General features: G+C 45.5%; 1 pseudogene; it reads left to right on the top strand.

Moving 5' to 3' along the window:
* The first annotated feature begins 2,733 nt into the window (after positions 1 to 2,733).
* On the top strand, positions 2,734 to 3,283 carry LOC100394912 (actin-like; annotated as a pseudogene).
* The last annotated feature ends 19,859 nt before the right edge of the window (positions 3,284 to 23,142 follow it).

The raw sequence follows: 23,142 nt of genomic DNA, 5'->3' as shown, positions 1-23,142 counted from the left end.
GTTTAAATTCTTGAACCTCAGTTAAATTCTCTGCTTTGACCTAGCTCAGCTTTCTTGGTAAAAGAAACAGACCCTTGAAAGGGCTGATGAAGTCACTGCAGCTGCTGCTAAATGTGTAGAAAAGCCAGTAGGAAGATTCATTAAGTGATTTATTTATTTATCAAAAATGTATTGAGGCCAAGCACAGTGGCTCACACCTGTAAACCCAGCACTTTGGGAAGCTGAGGCAGGAGGACTGTGTGAGCCCAGGAGTTTGAGACCAGTCTGGGCAACATACTAAAACCCTGTCTCCACAAAAAATAAAAATAAAAATAATTAGCCGGGAGTGGTGGCACCTGTAGTCCCAGTTACTCAGGAGGTTGAGGTGGGAGGATCACTTGAGCCCAGGAGGGTTGAGGCTGCAATGAGCTATGATTGCATCACTGCACTCCAGACTGGGCAACAGAGTGAGACTTTGTCTCAAAAACAAAAAAAAAGTATTGAAGTGGCACCTTATGTGGCAAACAAAGGGTGAATTTATTTAATCTATAGAGGTCTTATAAATGGATAAGAAAAAAAAAGGGCCGGGTGCGGTGGCTCACACCTATAGTCCCAGCACTTTGGGAGGCCGAGGCAGGTGGATCATGAGGTCAAGAGATCGAGACCATCCTGGTCAACATGGTGAAACCCCGTCTCTACTAAAAATACAAAAATTAGTTGGGCATGGTGGTGCGCACCTGTAATCCCAGCTACTCGGGAGGCTGAGGCAGGAGAATTGCTTGAACCCAGGAGGTGGAGGTTGCAGTGAGCCGAGATCATGCCATAGCACTCCAGTCTGGGTAACAACAGTGAAACTCCATCTCAAAAAAAAGGGAAAAAAATAGACAACACCTTCCAAAGCAATAAACAGTTGTAGCTGACTAACCCTAAGGTGAGTCCTAATAATTCCCACCTCCCCGTGTCCACATCCTTGTGTGATCCCCTTGCCTTGCATGTGGACAGAACCTGTGACCCACTTATAATAAATATGGCAAAGGTGGTGGGCTGTCACTTCCAGATTATATCATGTAATATAAGACTCTGTGGGCCAGGTGCAGTGGCTCACGCCTGTAATCCCAGCACTTTGGGAGGCTGAGGTGGTGGGTCACAAGGTCAGAAGTTCCAAACCAGCCTGGCCAAAATGGTGAAACCCTATCTCTACTAAAAATACAAAAATTAGCTGGGTGTGGTGGCATGCACCTATAATCCCAGGTACTCAGGCAGCTGAGACAGAAGAATATCTTGAACCTGGGAGGTGGAGGTTTCAGTGAGCCAGATCCTGCCACTGCACTCTAGCCTGGGCAACAGGGCGGGACTTCAGTCTCAAAAAAAAAAAAAAAAAAAAGACTGTGTTAGCAGGTTGAACCAGTAGATTCTTCCTACTGACTTGATGAAATAACCCACATGTTGACGAAGCCCACATGGCAAGGAACTCTGGCAACCTCTAGAATCTGCCACAGGCCTCCTGACAACAATGAAAAGCCAGGGCCCTCAGCGACACAGCCACAAGGAAATGAATTCTGCTAACAATCTGCATGAGCAGATTCTTCCCCATTTGAGCCTCCAGATGACAATGTAGCCCAGTCCATGCCTTGATGGAAGCCCTGGAAGACCCTGAGCAGAGGACCTGGCTAAGTTATTCCTGGACTCCTGACCCATAGAAACTGTGAGATAAGCCTGGCGTGGTGGCTCACGCCTGTAAACCCAGCACTTTGGGAGGCCGAGGCAGGCAGATCACGAGGTCAAGAGATCGAGACCATCCTGGCCAACATGGTAAAACCCGTCTCTACTAAAAATACAAAAAAATTAGCTGGGCGTGGTAGCACACGCCCGTAGTCCTAGCTACTTAGGAGGCTGAGGCAGGAAAATTGCTTGAAACTGGGAGGTGGAGGTTGCAGTGAGCCAAGGTCACACCACTGCACTCCAGCCTGGTGCCTGGTGACAGAGTGAGACTCTGTCTCAAAAAAAAAAAAAAAAAAAAAAGAACGAAACTGTGAGATAAGGCCCCGGCACAGTGGCTTATTACGTCTGTAATCCTAGCACTTTGGGATGCTTGAGCCCAGGAGATTGAGACCAGCCTGGGCAACAAAGTAGAATCCTCCCCACCCCATCTCTTGTCATTTTTTTTTTTTTTTTGAGACAGGGTCTCACTCTGTCACCCAGGCTTGAGTGCAGTGGTGTGAATATAGCTCACTGCAACCTCCACCTCCTGGGTTCAAGCAATTCTTCAACCTCAGCCTCTCATGTGGCTGCATCTACAGGCACGAGCCACAGACACCTAGCTAATTTTTGTAGAAATGGGATTTTGCCATGTTGAACAAGCTTGTCTTGAACTCTGAGCTCAAAGTGACCTGCCTGCCTCAGCCTCCCAAAGTGCTGGGATTACAGGTGTGAACCACCATAACCTGGCCACAACCACCATCTCTACAAAGAATAAAAAATTAGCTGGGAATGGTGGTGCGTATGTGTGGTCCCCACTACTAGGGAGGCTGAGGTGAGATAATCACTTGAGCCCAGGAGGTTGAGGCTGCAGGGAGCCATGTTTGTGCTCTAACATTCCAGTATGGGCGACAGAGTAAAACTCTGTCTCAAAAAAATTAAAGAGACAGAGTCCATCCCGCAAGCACAGAGCCTTGCCCTCGCTGCTCCACCGCCCATCCACACCTGCAGCCAGCTCACCATGGATGATGATATCACTGTGCTCATCGTGACAACCAGCTCTGGCATGGCAAGGCTGGCTTTGAGGGTGACACTGTCCCCCAGGGCTGTCTTCCCCTCCATCGTGGGGTGCCCCAGGCACTAGGGCATGATGGTAGGCATGGGTCAGAAGGACTCCTATGTGGGCAATGAGGCCCAGAGCAAGAAAGGCATTCTGACCCTGAAGTACCCCATCGAGTTGGCATCATCACCAACTGGGATGACATGGAGAAGATCTGGCACCACATCTTCTACAGCAAGCTGCATGTGGCTCCCGAGGAGCACCCCATGCTGCTGACTGAGGCCCCCCCAAACCTCAAGACCAACTGAAAAGATGACCCAGATCATGTTTGAGACCTTCAACACCCCAGCCACGTACATGGCCATCCAGGCCATGCTGTCCCTGTATGCCTCTGTCTGTACCACTGGCATCGAGATGGACTCTGGCGACGGAATCACCCACACTGTGCCCATCTATGAGGGGTATACCCTCCCCCACGCCATCCCGCTCGCTGCAACCTCTGCCTCCCAGTTTCAAGTGATTCTCCTGCCTCAGCCTCCGGAGTAGCTGGGACTACAAGCGTGCAACACCACGCCCAGCTAATTTTTGTATTTTTAGTAGAGGGGATGGTTTTACCATGTTGGTTAGGCTGGTCTTGACCTCTTGACCTCAGGTGATCTGCCTGCCTCGGTCTTGCAAAGTATTGGGATTATAGGCATGAGCCACAACGCCTGGCCCATTGTTCTTTTTTTAAAAATAGTCATTCCAAATATTATGAGACGCATTGTTACAGGAAGTCCCTTGCCCTCCTAAAAGCTACCCCACTTCTCTCTAAGGAGAATGACCCAGTCCTCTCCCAAGTCCACACAGGGGAGGTGTAAGCATTGCTTTCCTGTAAATTATGTAATGCAAAATGTTTTTAAATTGTCACCCTAATATTTTTTTATTTTGTTGTATTTTGAATAGTCAGCCATCATGGCTCCCTTTTTTGTCCCCCAGGTTGAGATGTATGAAGGCTTTTGGCTTCCCTGGGAGTGGGTGAAGGCAGCCAGGGCTTACCTGTACACTGACTTGAGACCAGTTGAATAAAAGTGCACACGTTTAAAAAAAAAAAAAAAAAGGCAAAGCCTCTGCCCTCATGATCTAATCAATCTGATCACCTCTCAGATCCCTGCCTCCAAATACCATCTTTTTTTTTTTTTTTTTTTTTGAGACGGGGTTTCACCATGTTGATCAGTCTGGTCTTGAACTCCTGACCTCAAACGATCCACCCGCCTCAGCCTCCCAAGTGCTGAGATTACAGGCATGAGCCACCTTGGCCTTTTTTTTTTTTTTTGAGATGGAGTCTTGCTCTGTCATCCAGGCTGGAGGGCAGTGGCCCGATCTCAGGTCACTGCTACCTCCACCTCCCAGGTATTCTCCTGCCTCAGCTGCCCAAGTAGGTGGGATTACAGGCACAGGCCACCACACCCAGCTAATTTTTGTATTCTTAGTAGAGATGGGGCTTCACCATGTTGGCCAGGATGGTCTCGATCTCTTGACCTTGTGATCCACCCACCTTGGCCTCCCAAAGTGCTGAGATTACAGGTGTGAGCAGCCATGCCTGGCTGGTGACTAGATTTCAACATGATTTTTGGAGAGACATATACATTCAAACTCTAGCAATCATACACACAGGGCATATATGAAATAAAATAAGTACAATTTAAAGATAAAGCCAACATTTGTTTAACCATTATCCAGGCCATGAAATAACATAGAGCCCATCTTAGCAGACAAGCTCTCAACTGTGTGGCCTTCCCATATACCCTTTGCCTCTCTGAAGGTGTAACAACTACACTGACTCCGTCACTATTATTCCCTTTCCTTTGGGCAATCCAGCCACATTGATGCTGTGATGTGTTCATTTTATTGCTGTGTGATTTCCACTGTAATAACATACCACAGTTTAGTTTTCCACTTTACTATGAACGAACATTTAAGTCCTCCCGCCTTTCTTTTTTTTAGAGCTAGGATCTCTTTCTGTTTCTCGCTATGCAGTATCGAGATCACAGCTCACTGCAGCCTCAAACTCCTGGGCCCAAGCAATCCTCCCACCTCAGCTTCCTGAGGAGCTGGGACCACAGGTACATACCAGCAAGCCCAGCTAGGTTTTCCATTTTTGTTCTATTAGAAACACTTCTGCTCTGAAGAGTAATTTACAAGACTCCTGGAACACACAGGAAAGACTTCCTCAAGGAGTATGTATACTAGGAGTGGAATTGCTGGGATAAAGGGTGTGCATATCTTCAGATTTTCTAGATAATGCCAAACCATTTTTCTGCACTTTATCAACTTATACTCCTGCCCAAGTGTGTGAGTTCCCACCGCTCCACTTCACTGGCAATATTTGGTTTTGACAGACTTCTTAATTTTAACCACTTAGATGAAGATGCAATGGTGACTTATTGTGATTTTACTTTTTTTCTGAGACGAAGTCTCACTTTATTACCCAGACTGGAGTGCAATGGTGTGATCTAGGCTCACTGCAACCTCCGCTTCCTGGGTTCAGTGATTCTCCTGCCTCAGCCTCCTGAGTAGCTGGGATTACAGGTGTGCACCACTACACTGGCTAATTTTTGTATTTTTACTAGAGACAGGGTTTCACCATGTTAGCCAGGCTGGTTTTGAACTCCCAACCTAAAGTGATCCACCCACCTCGGCCTCCTAAAGTGCTGGGATTACAGGCATGAGCCACTGCACCTGACTGATTCTAATTTTTAATTGGTAGTTCCTTTATTGCCCATTTGGATTTCTCCTTTGTGACATGCCAGTTCATGTTTTTGTTCAATTTTTTGTTTATTTGTCTTTGTCTCATTGATATGATTTGTAATTTCCCACTTTGTCATTCGCCCTTTAAGTTTGCTAATGGATCTTAAGTATATAAGATGCTTAACTTCAACTATAAAAAGAGATAGGACAAAACCACAATGATATTCTTTTTGTCACTATTAGATGACAGGACAAAAACCAAAGGGTTTAATAATCTGATGTCAACAGTCCTGTGAAGAATGTATGGATCACAGTGTAAATTGGTGCACTTCAGTGGAAAGCAGTTCGACATCCCTAACACACTATTAAAAGTGTGTGAGAGCCAGGCGCAGTGGCTCCCACCTATAATCCCAGCACTTTGGGAGGCCGAAGCGGGTGGATCATGAGGTCAAGAGATTGAGACCACCCTGGCCAACATGATGAAACCCCGTCTCTACAAAAATACAAAAATTAGCCGGGAGTGCTGGCACTTGCCTGTAGTCCCAGCCACTTGGGAGGCTGTCGGAAGAATCGCTTGAACCCAGGAGGCGGAGGTTGCAGTGAGCCAAGACTGCATCACTGCACTCCAGCCTGGCAACAGAGCAAGACTCTGTCTAAAAAAAAAGAAAAAAAGAAAAGAAAACAAAAATACAAAACAAAAGTATGTGAGGCTGGGCCTGTAATCTCAGCACTTTGCGAGACCAAGGCTAGTGGATTACTGGAAGTCAAGAGATCGAGACCAGTCTGGTCACCATGATAAAACCCCACCTCTACTAAAAATACAAAAATTAGCCGGGTGTGGTGGTGCATGCCTGTAGTCCGAGCTACCCGGGAGGCTGAGGCAGCAGAATCACTTGAACCTGGAAGGCAGAGGTTGCAGTGAGCCAAAATTGTGCCACTGCACTCCAGCCTGGGCAACAGAGCAAGACTCCATCTCAAAAAAAAAAAAAAAAAAAGTGTGGCTGAGCGCAGTGGCTCACTCCTGTAATCCCAGCACTTTGGGAGCCCAAGGCAGGCAGATCATGAGGTCAGGAATTTGAGACCAGCCTGGCCAATATGGTGAAATCCTGTCTCTACTAAAAATACGAAAAACTAGCTGGGTGTGGTGGCATGACCCTGTAGTCCCAGCTACTCGGGAGTCTGCGACAGAAGAATCGCTTGAACCCAGGAGGCAGAGGTTGCAGCGAGCCAAGATTGTGCCACTACACTCCAGCCTGAGCAACAGAGCAAGATTCCATCTCAAAAAAAAAAAAGTGTGTGGGCCAGGCCTATAATCCCAGCACTTTGGGAGGCTGAGGCCAGTGGATCACTTGAGGCCAGGAGTTCAAAACCAGCTTGGCCAACATGGTAAAACCCTGTCTCTATTAAAAATACAAAAAAAATTCACAAGGTCAAGAAATCGAGACCATCCTGGTCAACAAGGTGAAACCCCATCTCTACTAAAAATACAAAAATTAGCTGGGCATGGTGGTGTGAGCCTGTAATCCCAGCTACTTGGGAGGCTGAGGCAGGAGAATCACTTGAACCCAGGAGGCGGAGGTTGCAGTGAGCCGAGATCGTGCCATTGCACTCCAGTCTGGATAACAACAGCGAAACTCCGTCTCAAAAAATAAATAAATAAATAAAAATAAAAGAGACAGATCGATCCAAGATGGCCGACCACTAACAGCTCAGGATTGTAGCTCCTAGTAAAGCTCAGAGAACAAGACGACACCACATCTTTAGACGAATTTTCATCACTCACCGATTAGCCGATTCCCAGTGGAGGAGCCCCACGGGTCGCCAGCGCAACTCTTGTGGCCGCCGCAGCGGTTTTGCCGGCGTCTCGGCGCAGCAGCCCTTCATGCAGAGCCAACCGGACTGCTTCCCCTACTGAACGGAGTTTGGAGCTTCGGGAAGTCAGAGCCGCTTGTTGCGGACTCGAGAGGGAAGCCAGACCAGAGATTCCCGGGCAGAAGAGCACCATCAGTCTTATCGCTGCTATTTAGGCCGCCACAGTGGGTGGCTCGGATCCCAGCACTGGGAATCAATAAATCAAACGTCGACTCAGAAACCTAATTAGAAAGGCGGTTCATCTACAATGAAGGGAAAAAAACAGCCTAAGAAGGCTGAGTATACTCAAAATCAGAACCCATCAGCAACGGAACAAGCCGTTGGAAAAGGACTCATCAGCAACAGAACAAGCCCTGATGGAAAAGGACTCATCAGTAACGGAACAAGCCCTGATGGAAAAGGACTGTGTTCCATTATCTGAAGTAGGCTTTAAAAGGTGGATGATAAGAAACTTCTGGGAGTTAAAGGAACTTGTTCTAACCCAATGTTAAAGAAACTAAGAACTTGGAAAAAAGGTTCGATGAAATGTTGAAAAGAATAGACAATATAGAGAGGAATACAAATGAAATTATGGAGTTGAAAAATACAACACGAGAACTTAGTGAAATATGTACAAGCTTAAACAGCCGAATGGATCAAGCAGAAGAAAGGGTATCAGAGGTCGAAGACCAACTTAATGAAACAAAACGACAAGACAAGAATAGAGAAAAAAGGATAAAAAGGAATGAGCAAAGTCTCCAAGCAATATGGGACTATGTGAAAAGACCTAATATACACTTGATTGGTGTACCTGAATGTGACGGAGAGAATGAAGTCAAGCTGGAAAATACTCTCCAGGACATTATCCAGGAAAATTTTCCTAATTTAGCAAAGCAGGACACTATTCAACCCCAGGCAATACAGAGAACACCACAAAGATATTCCTCAAGAAGACCAACCCCAAGGCACATAATCGTTAGATTCACCAAGATCGAAACGAAGGAGAAAATATTAAGGGCAGCCAGAGAGAAAGATCAAGTTACCCATAAAGGTAAGCCTATTAGGCTTACAGCAGATCTCTCAACAGAAACCCTACAAGCTAGAAGAGAGTGGGGGCTAATATTCAATATACTTAACAGAACTTTCAGCCCAGAATTTCATATCCTGCCAATTTAAGCTTTACATTTGAAGGAAAAATAAAATCTTTTAGGAACAAGCAAGTACTCAGAGATTTTATTACCACCAGGCCTGCTTTACAAGAACTTCTAAAAGAAGCATTACACACAGAAAGGAACAACCAGTATGACCCTTTCTAAAAATACACCAAAAAGTAAAGAGCATTAACATAAAGAAGAATTTTTATCAACGAAAAGACAAAATAGCCAGTTAATATCAAATGGCAGCAACCCTAAATTTAAATCGACCAAATCTCCCAATCAAAAGATACAGACAAAATCTAACGGTATATCCAAAGATATACATAGACTCAAAATAAAGGGTTGGGGGCCCGGCGCGGTGGCTCAAGCCTGTAATCCCAGCACTTTGGGAGGCCGAGGCGGGTGGATCACGAGGTCAAGAGATCGAGACCATCCTGGTCAACAAGGTGAAACCCCGTCTCTACTAAAAAAAAAATACAAAAAATTAGCTGGGCATGGTGGCGTGTGCCTGTAATCCCAGCTACTCGGGAGGCTGAGGCAGGAGAATTGCCTGAACCCAGGAGGCGGAGGTTGCGGTGAGCCGAGATCGCGCCATTGCACTCCAGCCTGGGTAACAAGAGCGAAACTCCGTCTCAAAAAAAAAAAAAAAAAAAAAAAAAAAAAAAAAAAATAAAGGGTTGGAAAAAAAAAAAGTACCAACCAAATGGAGAGCAAAAATAAATAAATAAAAAGCAGGAGTTGCAATTTTCACATTTGACAAAATAGATTTCAAAGCTACAAGGATACAAGGGTAAAAGGATTAATGTAATAATAAGAGATCTTAACACCCAGATACATAACACCCATAATGAGATTTAGATTCAACGAGACAGAAAATTGATAACGATATCCGGGACTGGAACTAAGATCCAGAACAAATAAACTCAATAGAGCTCTCCATTTTAAACACACAAAATATACATTATCCACAAAATCTAATGATATATCTAAAGATATACGAAGACTCAAAACAAGGGGATGGAAAAAAACTCACCAACCAAATGGAGAGCAAAAATAAATAAATAAAAAGCAGGAGTTGCAATTCTCACACTTAATAAAATAGATTTCAAAGCTACAAGGATGCAAGGGTAAAAGGATTAATGTAACAATAAGAGATCTTAACACCCAGATACATAAGACACATAATGAGATTTAGATTCAACGAGACAACAAATTGATAACGATATCCAGGACTTGAACTCAGAGCCAGAACAAATAAACACAATAGAGCTCTCCATTTTAAACACATAAAATATGCATTAACCACTTTAAACACTCAAAATATTGATCGGCCATTATTGAAACCCATTTTAGGAATGAAGTAATATTCCTTTTTCCTTCTTTTTCTTTTTTTCCCCTTCTTTTTCTCTTTTTCCCTAAAAAAAATAAAATAAAATAAAAAATAAAAATAAAAAAATTAGCCAGGCATGGTGGCAGTTGCCTATAATCTCAGCTACTTGTGAGGCTGAGGTATGAGAACCACTTGAACCTGGGAGATGGAGGTTGCAGTGAGCCAAGACTGTACCACTGCACTCCAGCCTGGGCAACAGCGTGAGACTATCTCAAAAAAAAAAAAAGTATGTGTACAGTTTCAATCAACCATTTTACTTCTCAGAATTTGTCCTATGGATATACTCACTTATATGTGAAATGACATATTCAAGGATATTCAGGATAACATTGTTTATAGGCCGGGTGCGGTGGCTCAAGCCTGTAATCCCAGCACTTTGGGAGGCCGACGCGGGTGGATCACGAGGTCAACAGATCGAGACCATCCTGGTCAACATGGTGAAACCCCGTCTCTACTAAAAATTACAAAAAATTAGCTGGGCACGGTGGCGCATGCCTGTAATCCCAGCTACTCAGGAGGCTGAGGCAGGAGAATTGCCTGAACCCAGGAGACGGAGGTTGCGGTGAGCCGAGATCGCGCCATTGCACTCTAGCCTGGGTAACAAGAGCAAAACTCCATCTCAAAAAAACAAACAAACAAAAAAAAACATTGTTTATAGTAGCAAAATACTGAAAAGAACTTGACCAGGCAAGGTGACTCAGGCCTGTGGTCCTAGCATTTTGGGAGGCCAAGGTGGGCAGATCATTTGGGCTCAGGATTTGGAGACCAGTCTGGGCAACATGATGAAACCTCATCTCTACCAAAGAAACTCAGAAATTAATCAAACATGGTGGCATGTGCCTGTAGTCCCAGACACTCGGAGGCTGAGGCAGGGGGATCAACTGAGCCCAGGAGGTTGAGGCTGCCATGAGCCCTGATCATGACCCTGCATTCCGGCCTGGGTGACAGAACTGTCTCATAACACAAACAAATAAACAAAACTCAAAAACCCAGCCTGGACAACTTGACAAAACCTTGTCTCTACAAAAAAAAGAAAAAAAAAAAATTAGCCAGGCATGGTGGCACACATCTGTAGTACCAGCTTCTCAGGAGGCTGAGGTGAGCCAAGGTCACACCATTGCATTCCAGCCTGGGCAATGAGAATGAAACTGTGTCTCAAAAAAAAAAAAAAGATATAGAGGTATAGTCCGTGGGTGACTGGGGCATCAGGGTGAAAAGAGACATTTTTTTTTTTTTTTTTACTGTACATCATCACTTTGCATCTTTCAGATTTTCTACAATATTACCTATGAGAAGTAAGTCACATGGTTGGGTGCAGTGGCTCGTACCTGTAATCCCAGCGCTTTGGGAGGCCGAGGTGGGTGGATCACCTAAGATCAGGAGTTCGAGACTAGCCTGCCCAACAAGAGGAAACTCTGTCTCTGGGAGACAGAGTAAGACTCCATCCAAAAAAAAAAACCCACTTAAGTCAAGTGATTTTAACATGTCAGGCCTGTACTAATGTCTAGCAATACAGTGGTAAATGAACCTTGCGTTAAGGAGCTGCGGGTCCAGTGCCAGGAGACATTCCCTGAACCCAGCACTGCAGAGATGTGTGATGAGTGCTGTGACAGGGCACATCAACTCCGAAGCAGTTTGGAGGAGAGTGACACACAGCAGGGATACCCAGCAGTCTAGGAGATGGGCAGGCAGCCTGACATTTATATGGGGGGCAGAAAGAAGAGGGAACCAGTTCATGGAGGTGCCTTAAGGGACAGGAGGCCCCCAGCAGAGAAAACAGCATTTGTGGAGGAGGGCAAAGCTCTGTCAGTTTGAGGAACTGAAAGAAGTTCAGCTCAACCGGAAGCTGACATGAGTTAAACTGGTTTTCAGAAAAAGCCATGATAGAAATGTGGAGAAAGGATCGAAAGGGGCAAGAGTGGAATCAGGAAGATGGGTTAGGCCAGGTGCGGTGGTTCACGCCTGTAATCCCAACACTTTGGGAGGCCAAGGTGGGCGGATCACCTGAGGTCAGGAGTTCGAGACCAGTCTGGCCAACATGGTGAAACCCCATTTCTACCAAAAATACAAAAAAATTAGCCAGGTGTGGTGGCGTGTGCCTGTAATCTCAGCTACTCTGGAAAAAACCCGGGAGGCAGAGGTTGCAGCGAGCCGAGATTGCACCACTGCACTCCAGCCTGGGCAACAGAGAGAGATTCTGACTCAAAAAAAAAAAAAAGATTCTGCAGTTGTTAGGTAAAGTGTGATATCAGAGTCTATTGTCTCTGCCTCCTATGGAGACAGTGGAAGGTGAGCAAATGAAACAGGCTGGGAGCAGTGGCTCATGCCTGTAACCTCAGCATCTTAGGAGGCTGAGGCAGGAAGATTGATTGAGTCCAGGAGTTCAAGACCAGCCAGGACAACACAGAAAGACCCCATGTCTATGAAACATTTAAAATTAGCTGGATGTGGTAGCACAGATCTGTGTCCCAGCTACTTAAGAGGCTGAGGCAGGAGGATCACTTGAAATGTGGAGGCTGCAGTGAGGATACTACTGGTTGACTTCTCAGCAATCATGGCCCCTCCAACTCCCTACTACTAGAACCTCATTTTTGTTCAGCTGTTTTCCCAGTTTACAGTTATCCTGCACAATTATTATTATTTTTTGAGATGGAGTTTCGCTGTTGTTACCCAGACTGGAGTGCAATGGCACGATCTCGGCTCACCACAACCTCTGCCTCCTGGGTTCAAGCAATTCTCCTGCCTCAGCCTCCCAAGTAGCTTGGACTACAGGCGCGCACCACCATGCCCAGCTAATTTTTGTATTTTTAGTAGAGACGGGGTTTCACCTCGTTGACCAGGATGGTCTCGATCTCTTGACCTCGTGATCCACCCACCTCGGCCTCCCAAAGTGCTGGGATTATAAGTGTGAGCCACCACGCCGGGCCATCCTGCATAATTATTAACAGTATTCCTTTTCATTCGAAAGTGGAGAAAAAAGAAAAATAGTTTGGTGGCTCTTCAAAAAGTTAAACACGGTATTATCCTACAATCCAGCAGTTCCATGGTATATATCCAAAAGAATTGAGAACAGAGGTAGGCTGAGCATGTTTGCTCATACCTGTAATCCCAGCACTTTGGGAGGCCGAAGTGGGAGGATCATTTGAGCTCAAGAGTTTGAGACAAGCCTGGGCAACATGGTGAAAACCGATTTCTACAAAAACTACAAAAATTAGCTGGGCATGGTGGCTTGCACCTGTAGTCTCAGCTACTTGGGACTCTGAGGTAGGGGGATGACTTCAGCTCAGGAGTCTGAAGCTGTAGTGAGCTATGACTATACCACTGCACTCCAGCCTGGGCAACAGAGCGAGACTCTGTCTCAAAAAACAAAACAAAACAACAACAACAAAGAAAAGAAACAAACAAACAAAAAAATTAGCTGGGCATGGTGGTGCATGCCTATGTTCCCAGCTACTGGGGAGGCTGAGGTGGGAGGATCACTTGAGATGGGGAGGTGGAGGTTACAGTGAGCCTATATCTTGCCACTGCACTCCAGCATGCGTGACAGAGCCAGATCCTGCCTCTAAATAAATAAATAAATAAATAAAAATAACAAGAGATGTTTTAAAGTATCATAGATTGATAAATTATATGGTCAGTATATATATATATATATATATATGTACGCATACATCTATATATCAATATATATTTTTTATATAAGTGGAAAGATATATATCTTCACATGCAAAGCACTCACCTGCTCCCAAGTAGAGAAAACAGAAAATCTCAGTGTGTTCAGCTCAAGTCCATAACTATTCATTAGGTCTAGATATAGGTACCACCTATAAACTGAAAGACAAACTATCTTTCAATATACAACAGTGGAATAGGAAAAATAAAAATCACAATAGAAATGACCACTCTGGGCTCGATGTGGTGGCCCATACCTGTAATCCCAGCACTTTGTGAGGCTGAGACAGGAGAATGTTTGAACCCAGGAGTTTGAGACCCACCTGGGCAACATAGCAAGACCCCCATCTCTACAAAAAAATTAAAAAAAAATAGCCAGGCATAGTGAGGCATGCACACCTGTAGTCCCAGCTACTTGGAGGCAGAGGTGGGAGGATCCTTTGAGTTCAGGAGGTTGAGGCTGTAGTGAGCTCTGATTGTACTATTGCATTCTTGCCTAGGCAACAAGAGCCAGACCCCATCTCAAAAGAAAAAAACGATAAAAGCACTCTGAAAATGAAAGGATATGAAACACACTGCAGATGCTGGTCCCTTGCAGTCTGTAAAGGTATCTGTGCAGGAACAGGAAAGGTTCTCTTGCATGGCAATAGAATTAGTTCTTGGATGCAACTGTCTGATAGCCCCTAGCTCTGCCTTCTGGGAGGTTCTTCCTTTGGCATTATCCGCCATGAACACAGGAGAGGTGGGCATTGCAGAGATGTGGCCTGTTGTCAGCTGCCCAGTTTTCAGAGCCCGCCTCCTGCTTGTGCAGGTTTTGGAGCCTGGGAGTGGCTTCAGGGGTTGAGTAGCTACAATTTTTATGGGCCAGCTAGCGGTTTCTTCAGTAATATGATTCCGTCAAACATTTAGCAGGTTTCTGACTATTGGTTTAATTGTGCTAATGACTACAGCTGAAGATCTCATCTAGACACACTGTTTTTGTTTTTTGGTTTTTTTTTTTTTTTTGGAGACACAGTCTTGCTGTATCCCCCAGGCTAGAGTACAGTGGCAAGGTCTCGGCTCACTGCAACCTTTGCCTTCTGGCTTCAAGCAATTCTCATGCCTCAGCCTCCCGAGTAGCTGGGATTACAGGCACCTGCCACCTATACTGGCTAATTTTTGTATTTTTAGTAGAGACAGGGTTTTACCATGTTGGCCAGGCTGGTCTTAAACTCCTGACCTCAGGTGATCCACCCACCTTGGATCCTCCCAGAGTGCTGGGGGATTCCAGGGATGAGCTGTCACGCCTGGCCTAGACACATCTTTTAAGCCTCAATACTGTTCTTTGGTCTTCTACAAATGAGCGTCTGTGCTGAGCTTGAAGGCGGTAGCCCCTTTGATCCTTCTGAAACGGGTTGAGAAGCCAACATCTTTACTCCCAGTTTTGTCTCTCAGCTCATAGCCCCTGGGGGAAGTTAAGTCTTATCTCTTGCTAAGGCTACTGCTCCCAAGCCACTCTTTGTAAGTATTTAGATCTGAAATACCAAAGCAGATGCCTTTTTTTCTCCAACTCTGAAAATCTCTGCATTATAGAACTCCTGAGCAATTGTAATTGGGGATTACCAGCAGAGTACAGTAATAGGCATACTTTCGTATAGGTAAATACAAAAAACAAGTATAAATGCATTTTGTTTATCTTTTTTTCTCCTGTGTCATTTAAAAGACAACCGCATAAAGCAAGAATTATAAATCTATTGATGAGCACACAGTGTATAAAATGTAATTTGTTTCAAGGATATGTTATCTAAGAAGACAATGTAACTTGTGACAATAATAACAGGATGGAGGAGGAAAACAGTCATAGAGAAGTAAAGTCATTTATTATTGGAATTAAATTGCTATTAATCCTAGCCAGAGTGTTATGATACACTAGATCACCCCACTTAGCAATTTTGATTTCTGTGGTTACCTGTGGTTAACCACCCTCTGCAAATATTAAATGGAAAATTCCAGAAATAAGCAATTCATGTTTTAAATATCGAGTAGTTCTCTGGAATATGATGAAATCTCATGCCATCCCACTCTGTCCTGCCCAGGATGAGAATGATCCTTTTGTCCTGTGTGTCCAGGCTCTAGATGCTACTGGCGGTCACTTAGTAGCTTTCTTGGTTATCAGATTGTTTCGAGATTGTAGTGCCTGTGTTCAAGTTGGCCCTTTTTATTTTTATTTTTTGAGACAGAGTCTCGCTGTCACCAGGCTGGAGTGCAGTGGGGTGATCTTGGCTCACTGCAATCTCTGCCTCCTGGGTTCAAGTGATTCTCCTGCCTCAGCCTCCCGAGTAGTTGGGACTACAGGCACGCACCATCACGCCCAGCAAATTTTTGTAATTTTAGTAGAGATGGAGTTTCACCATATTGGCCAGGCTGGTCTAGAACTCCTGACCTCAGGTGATCTGCCTGCCTTGGCCTCCCAAAGTGCCGGGATTACAGGCATGAGCCACTGCACTTGACCAATTTTATGTATGTATGTATGTATGTATTTATTTGAGATGGAGTTTTGCTCTTGTTGCCCATGCTGGAGTGTAATGGCACAATCTCAACTCACAACAACCTCTGCCTCCAGGGTTCAAGCGATTCTCCTGCCTCAGGCTCCTAAGTAGCTGGGATTATAGGCATGCACCACCACGCCTGGCTAATTTTATATTATCAGTAAAGACGGGGTTCCTCCATGTTGGTCAGGCTGGTCTTGAACTCCCAACCTCAGGTGATCCACCCACTTTGGCCTCCCAAAGTGCTGGGATTACAGGCGTGAGCCACTTCACCTGGTTTTTTATTTATTTTTTTAACTAAATAAAACATTTTTTTAAGAGACCAGGTCTTGCTTTGTTGCCTAGGTTGGTCCTGAACTCCTGCTAAAGGAATCCTCCCTCCTCCACCTCCTGAAATGCTGGGATTACAGGCATGAGCCACCCTATTGGGCCAATCAGTATGCTAAAACCAATCTTTCACAAACTGTTACAAAAAATAGAGGGGAGGAGAAGACTTTCCAGTCATTGCATGATGCCAGTATTACTCTGATACTGAAACCAAACACAAATATCAACAAAAAAAGGAAACCACAGATCACTATCTCTTATTAATTTAGACACAAAAATCCTGAATAAGATACATACTAGGAAACTGAATCCTACAAAATGTAAAAAAGGTTACAGGCTGGGTGCAATGGCTCATGCCTGTAATCCCAGCAATTTGGGAGGCTCAGGCTGGTCAATCGCTTGAGCCCAGGAATTAGAGACCAGCCTGGGCAACATAGAGAGACCCAGTCTTTACAAAAAATACCAAAAAATTTAGCTGGATATGGTGGTGTGAGCCTATAGCCCCAGCTACTCAGGAGGCTGAGGTGGGAGAATCATATGAGCCTAAGAGGTCAAGGCTGCAGTGAGCTATGATCTTGCCACTGCACTCCAGCCTGTTTGATAGAATGAAACCCTGTCTCTTAAATTAAATAAATAAATGAATAAAAACATACACACCATGATCAAAGGAATTTATCCCAGTAATGCAAAGCTGGCTTAATATTTTGTGCAAAAAAAGTTAACATGGTGGGTGTGAAACTGCTATCCTTAGAAATTCATTTTTTTTTTTTTTCTTTCTTGCTCTGTTGCCCAGGCTGGAGTGCAATGGCGCATTCTAGGCTAAGTGCAACCTCTGCCTTCTAGGTTCAAGCGATTCTCCTGCCTCAGCCTCCCGAGTAGCTAGGATTACAGGCACCCGCTACCATGCCTGGCTGATTTATTTTTAGTAGAGATGGGGGTTTCACCATGTTGGTCAGCCTGGTCTCAAACTCCTTGTGATCTGCCTGCCTCAGCCTCCCAAAGTGCTGGGATTACAGGTGTGAGCCCAGCCAGAAATTCATGCTTTCAAGGTTGATCCTTGGCTAGTGTCTGGAAAGATGGATTTCAGGACTTCTAAGAGTGGTACACTGTGCCTAAACTATACAGTGTGGTTTATGCTAAATATTTGCTTTCCTTCTTTTCACTATAATAAATCTTATAAGTCCTCCTTGTAAATCATGCATTCTGAGGGTAGTCTTGGGGACCACTGACACATGTTTACGTGACAAGCCCCAATTTCACGATTTGAGCACTGAATCTCAAGTGAGGTTCTCTGGTAGACAGTATTTTATCACAACTTGTGGCTGGAGGAATTAGATGTGTCATATATTGACTCCACTAGACGAGCACTCTGGAAATTTGTGCCTGGTTTTCTCTGGACTTTGCTCCATGAGCTGTTTTCTTTTGCAGATTCTGCTTTGTATATTTTCACTGTAATAAAGCTTAGTTGTGGAAATGACTACATACTAAGCCCTCTGAGTCCTTGTAAATCATCCATCCTGAGGGCAGTCTTGGGAACCACTGACACATATTTAAAATCATTAGGCCGAATGTAGTGGCTCATGCTTGTATTCCCAGAACACTGGGAGATGGAGGTGGCAGATCACTTGAGGACAGGAGTTCAAGACCAGCCTGGTCAACATGGCGAAAACTTGTCTCTACTAAAAATACAAAAATTAGCCAGATGTGATAGCGGGCACTTGTAATCCCAGCTACTCAAGAGGTGGAGGCAGGAGAATCACTTGAATTCGAGAGGTGGAGGCTGCGGTGAGCTCAGATGGTGCTGCTACACTCTAGCCTGGGTGACAGAGTAAGACCCTGGCCAAAAAACAAAAAACAAAACCAAAAACTTCTGTGTTTCAAAGGACACTACCAAGAAAGCACAGCAAACAGAATGGGAGAAAGTATGTGCAAATCATGTATCCAGAGTATATAGGAAGAATATTTATAATTCAATAATAAAAAGACAGACTGGGTACAGTGTGGTGGCTCACACCTATAATCCCAGCACTTTGGGAGATTGAGGCAAGGATTGCTTGAGCCCAGGAGTTCAAGACCAGCCTGGGCGACACAGTAAGACCCTGATTCTAGTAAAATATAATTTTTAAGACAATAACTTAATTTTTTTTTTTGAGACGAGTTTCACTCTTCTTATCCAGACTGAAATGCAGTGACACGATCTTGGCTCATGCAACCGCTGCCTCCTGGGTTCAAGCAATTCTCCTGCCTCAGCCTCCTGAATAGCTGGGATTACAGATGCCTACCACCATGCCTGGCTAATTTTTTATATTTTTAGTAGAGACAGGTTTCATCAGGTTGGCCAGGCTACTCTCGAACTCCTGACCTCAGGTGATCCACCCACCTTGGCCTCCTAAAGTACAGGGATTACAGGTGTGAGCCACCATGCACAGCCACAATAACTTAATTTTTAAAATAGCAAAAGATCTGATTTTTAGAGAAAAATTTTTTTTAGAGAAAAGGATTTAATTTTTAAGATAAAAAGATTGTTTAGAGAAAGTTATTTCTCTGAAAAAAATATACATGAATAGACAATAAGTACATGAAAGTACTCTCAATGTCATTAGCCATTAGACCAAGTATAAATCACAATCACAGTGCGATACTCCTTCATACACACTAGGATGGCTATAATCAAAGGCAGACAATCACAAATGCTGGTGAGCACATGGAGAAATTGAACCCTCATACATTAGTGGTAGGAACGTGAAATGGTACATCACTGTGGAAAACAGTTTTGCGGTTTCTCAAAAAGTTTGTCCTGTGCTGATCAGTAGTAGGATCATACTCTGAACAGCTAGCCACTGCACTCCAGCCTGGGCAACATAGTAATACCCTGCCTCTAAAAAAAAGAAAAAAAGGGCAGGGTGCAGTGGTGCACGCCTTTGATCCCAGCACTTTGGGAAGCTGAGGCAGGCAGATCACAAGGTCAGGAGTTCAAGACCAGCCTGACCAACATTGTGGAACTCCGTCTCTACTAAAAATACAAAAAATTAGCTGGGCATGGTGGCGCACACCTGTAATTCCAGCTACTCAGAGAATCACTTGAACCTGGAAGGCAGAGATTGCAGTGAGCCGAGATCATACCACTGCACTCCAGCCTGGGCGACAAGAGCAAGACTCCATCTCAAAAAAAAAAAAAAAACAAAGAAAAGAAAAAGAAGTTAAGTGCAGTGGTTCACCCCAATAATCCCAGCACTTTGGGAGGTCAAAGTGGGTGGATCACTTGAGGCCAGGAGTTTGAGACCACCCTGGGTAACTTAGTGAGACCTCATCTTTACAAAAAATTTAAAAAATTAGCTGGGTGTGGTGGCATATGCCTATGGTCCCAGCTACTTAGGAGGCTGAGGTGGGAGCATTGCTTGAGCCCAGGAGGTCGAGGCTGCAGCAAGCCAAGATGACACGATTGCACTAGGTGACAGAGCAAGGCTCCATCTCAAAGAAAGAAAGAAAGAAAATGTGCTTATTCAGCTTTTTGTGCTGGTAGCATGACAAAGGGGAGAAGAAAAAGAAAATGTGCTAGGCTGAGCATGGTGGCTCACGCCTGTAATCCCAGCACTTTGGGAGGCTAAAGTGAGCAGGTCAAGAGTTTGACCAGCCTGGCCAACATGGGGAAACACTGTCTCTACTACAAATACAACAATTAGCAAGGTGTGGTGGCACGCTCCTATAGTCCCAGCTACTCAGGGGGCTAAGGCAAGAGACTCCATCTTTTTTTTTTTTAAAGATGGGGTTTCACCATAATGGCCAGGCTGGTCTTGAACTCCCTGGGATTACAGGCATGAGCCACAAGGAGTCTCCATCTAAAAACAAAAAGGAAAACACGCTGGGTACAGTGGCTCACACTTGTAATCCTAGCACTTTGGGAGGCCAAGGCAGGCAGATCACCTGAGGTCAGAAGTTCGAGACTAGCCTGGCCTACATGGTGAAACCCCATCTATACAAAAATACAAAAATTAGCCGGGCTTGAGGGTAGGTGCCTGTAATCCCAGCTACTAAGGAGGTGGAGGTGGGAGAATCACTTGAACCTGGGAGGCAGAGGTTGCAGTAAGCCAGGATCATGACATTGCTCTCCAGTGTGGGTGACAGAGCTAGACTCTGTCAAGAAAGAAAGAAAGAAAGAAGGAAGGAAGGAAGGAAGGAAGGAAGGAAGGAAGGAAGGAAGGAAGGAAGGAAGGAAGGAGAGAAAGAAAAGAAAGAAGGGAGGGAGGGAGGGAAGGAGGGAGGGAGGAAAGAAAGAAAGTGTTCTAAAATTGACTGTGGTGATGGTTGCACAGCTTTGTAGCTTTGTGTAAATACTAAAAACCACTGAACAGTGCACTCTAAGGGGATGAATCGTATGTGAATTACATCTCAATAAAGTTGTCTAAAAAAATGTCCAGTGGAGCAGACATTTGGGTGTGTCACCCTCACAATTGAGGATGTAGAAGGATAAATAAGCGGGGAATGATTGGGCCACAGGTGGGGTTGAGTGAGGTCTCATTGGAGAGACACTGGGAGATAAGTGGGTGCAGGCAGAATCAGGTCCTCAGGCCTTTCCATATTAAAGGGTGAGAAGGGAGGGGGAATTCAGGAAAGAAGGCTGAGTGGAAGCAGCCAATGGGGTAAGAGAAACCCACGAAGATGTGGACTAGCCGAGGCCAAGAGAGGAGCGTGTTTGAGGAAGGCGGAGGAGTCAAGTGTGTCTAAAGCCAGTCAGCGACCAGGAGGGGACAGGCAGAAAGCAATGCCAACCCCAGGCTGCCCTGCACCATGGGCAAAAAGTGAATGGTGGGCCCACTGAGGTCTCCTCCAGCAGCAAGGAGTGTCAAGCACACCAGGGACATCTCTGCTCTTCTACTCTGCCTAAGTGACCTAAGGAAGGGCATTATGCCTGCTTCCTCAACTCCCAAATGCAGATCCTGCTGGCCTTTAGGAGTTGAATACTGTAGCCTTAGCAAACTGTCTGGCGCGAAGCATGCACTTTAGTTGTTAAAAGTTCTGGCTCTTAACTGGGTGTGGTGGCTCACACCTGTAATTCCAGCACTTTGGGAGGCTGAGGGAGGCAGATCACTTGAGGTCAGGAGTTTGAGAACAGCCTGGCCAACATGGTGAAACCCTGTCTCTACTAAAAATAAAAAAATTAGTTGGGCATGGTTGGCGTGGGGGACGCCTGTAAAATCCCAGCTGCTTGGGTGGCTGAGGCAGAAGAATCGCTTGAACCCAAAAGGCAGAGGTTGCAGTGAGCCGAGATCCCACCACTGCACTCCAGCCTGGGCAACAGAGAGAGACTCTGTCTCAAAATAAATAAATAAATAAATAAAAAAGTTCTGGCCCCAGTGACAGGCAGCTAGCTGTGTGACCTTGGTTAGTTTCCTCACCCTCTCTGAACTTCCGTTTTTAGGAGGTTTAGGGAAATAGGAGTAAAGTCTACCCTACTGACTTGCTGAAAGGGTTAGATGTGAAAGTCCAAAGAAAGCATTTGGACAGGGCCCACGGCGAGGGTTCCATAAAGAGCTGGCTCTTCCCTTCCTCTCTCAGCCCTTACTCCAAGGCATGTCACTTGTGGGGTGACAATCAGGTGATGCCACAGGACAACAGAGCAGCAGCTCTGACAACCCACATGTTCCTGCAGGGCTGGGCAAGGCCTCCTGAGCAACCGCTCAGCTCAGCCTGGCACCCATGACCAGGCAGAGGATTCAGACTCAGAGCAGAGCCTTGGGCCTTAGCTGGAGGGGCAACTGAGTATGTGTTGCAGGGGGACCGACAGCCCCTCCTTAGCTTGCATTGGTTCCCAGACTGGCAACATGATCGTCCCCTTGACCCCGAGAGGGAACAACTGCACTGGGGCCATCCTGTGACTTGCATCCCTCACACAGGGCCTGTTTAACCTTGAGCAGCTGCTGTGACCACAGCCAACAGCTGGGCCCCACTGGGCCATAAATCACTGGTGACACTAAACAGGTAGTGTGGCCAGCGGCTGTTCCTAGCCATGGAGGGGTGGGCTAGGGGAGCAGGCGGGGCTTAGAACTCACTCCCCCATAATCCCCACCCATGGGACTCAAGCCAGTGGTGGCTTTGTGTCTGGCTTTGAATCATCGCTGGACAAAGGCTTCCCTCAACAACCAGAGGTCTGTAGACTCCACAGCAGTGTGGACTTGCAGAGGATGGACACACGGATAAGCCAAGTTGGAAACTGTCAGAGAAAGTCTGAAATAGGCTGGGTGCGGTGGCTCACACCTGTAATCCCAGAACTTTGGGAGAATGAGGCAGGCGGATCACCAGGTCAGGAGATTGAGACCATTCTGGCTAACATGGTGAAATCCCATCTCTACTAAAAATACAAAAAATTAGCCGGGCCTGGTGGCACGTGCCTGTAATCCCAGCTACTCAGGAGGCTGAAGCAGGAGAATTGCTTGAACCCAGGAAGCAGAGGTTGTGGTTAGCTGAGGTCATGCCATTGCACTCCAGCCTGGGAGACAAGAGCAAGACTCTGTCTCAAAAAAAAAAAAGAAAGAAAGAAAGAAAGTCTGAAATAAAGCCACTGTAGCCACACTACAGGATCGCGGGGACAAGCCTGTGCCTTCTGCATCCATCTTGCCTCTGCCTTTACTGTGAAATCGGCATGAGCAGGAAGCACTAATCCGACAGATTCCACTAATGCTCAAAACACATGCTCCAAGCCCGGGCCCGCCCCCTGGCCAGCCACAGCCCGCAGCCCTCTGGCCACTAGGC

Source organism: Callithrix jacchus, chromosome 1, assembly GCF_049354715.1.
Source record: "Callithrix jacchus isolate 240 chromosome 1, calJac240_pri, whole genome shotgun sequence".
NCBI classification, from domain to species: domain Eukaryota; kingdom Metazoa; phylum Chordata; class Mammalia; order Primates; family Cebidae; genus Callithrix; species Callithrix jacchus.
The sequence above is the reverse complement of the archived record's forward strand: the minus strand, read 5'-3'. Positions and strand labels throughout refer to the sequence as shown.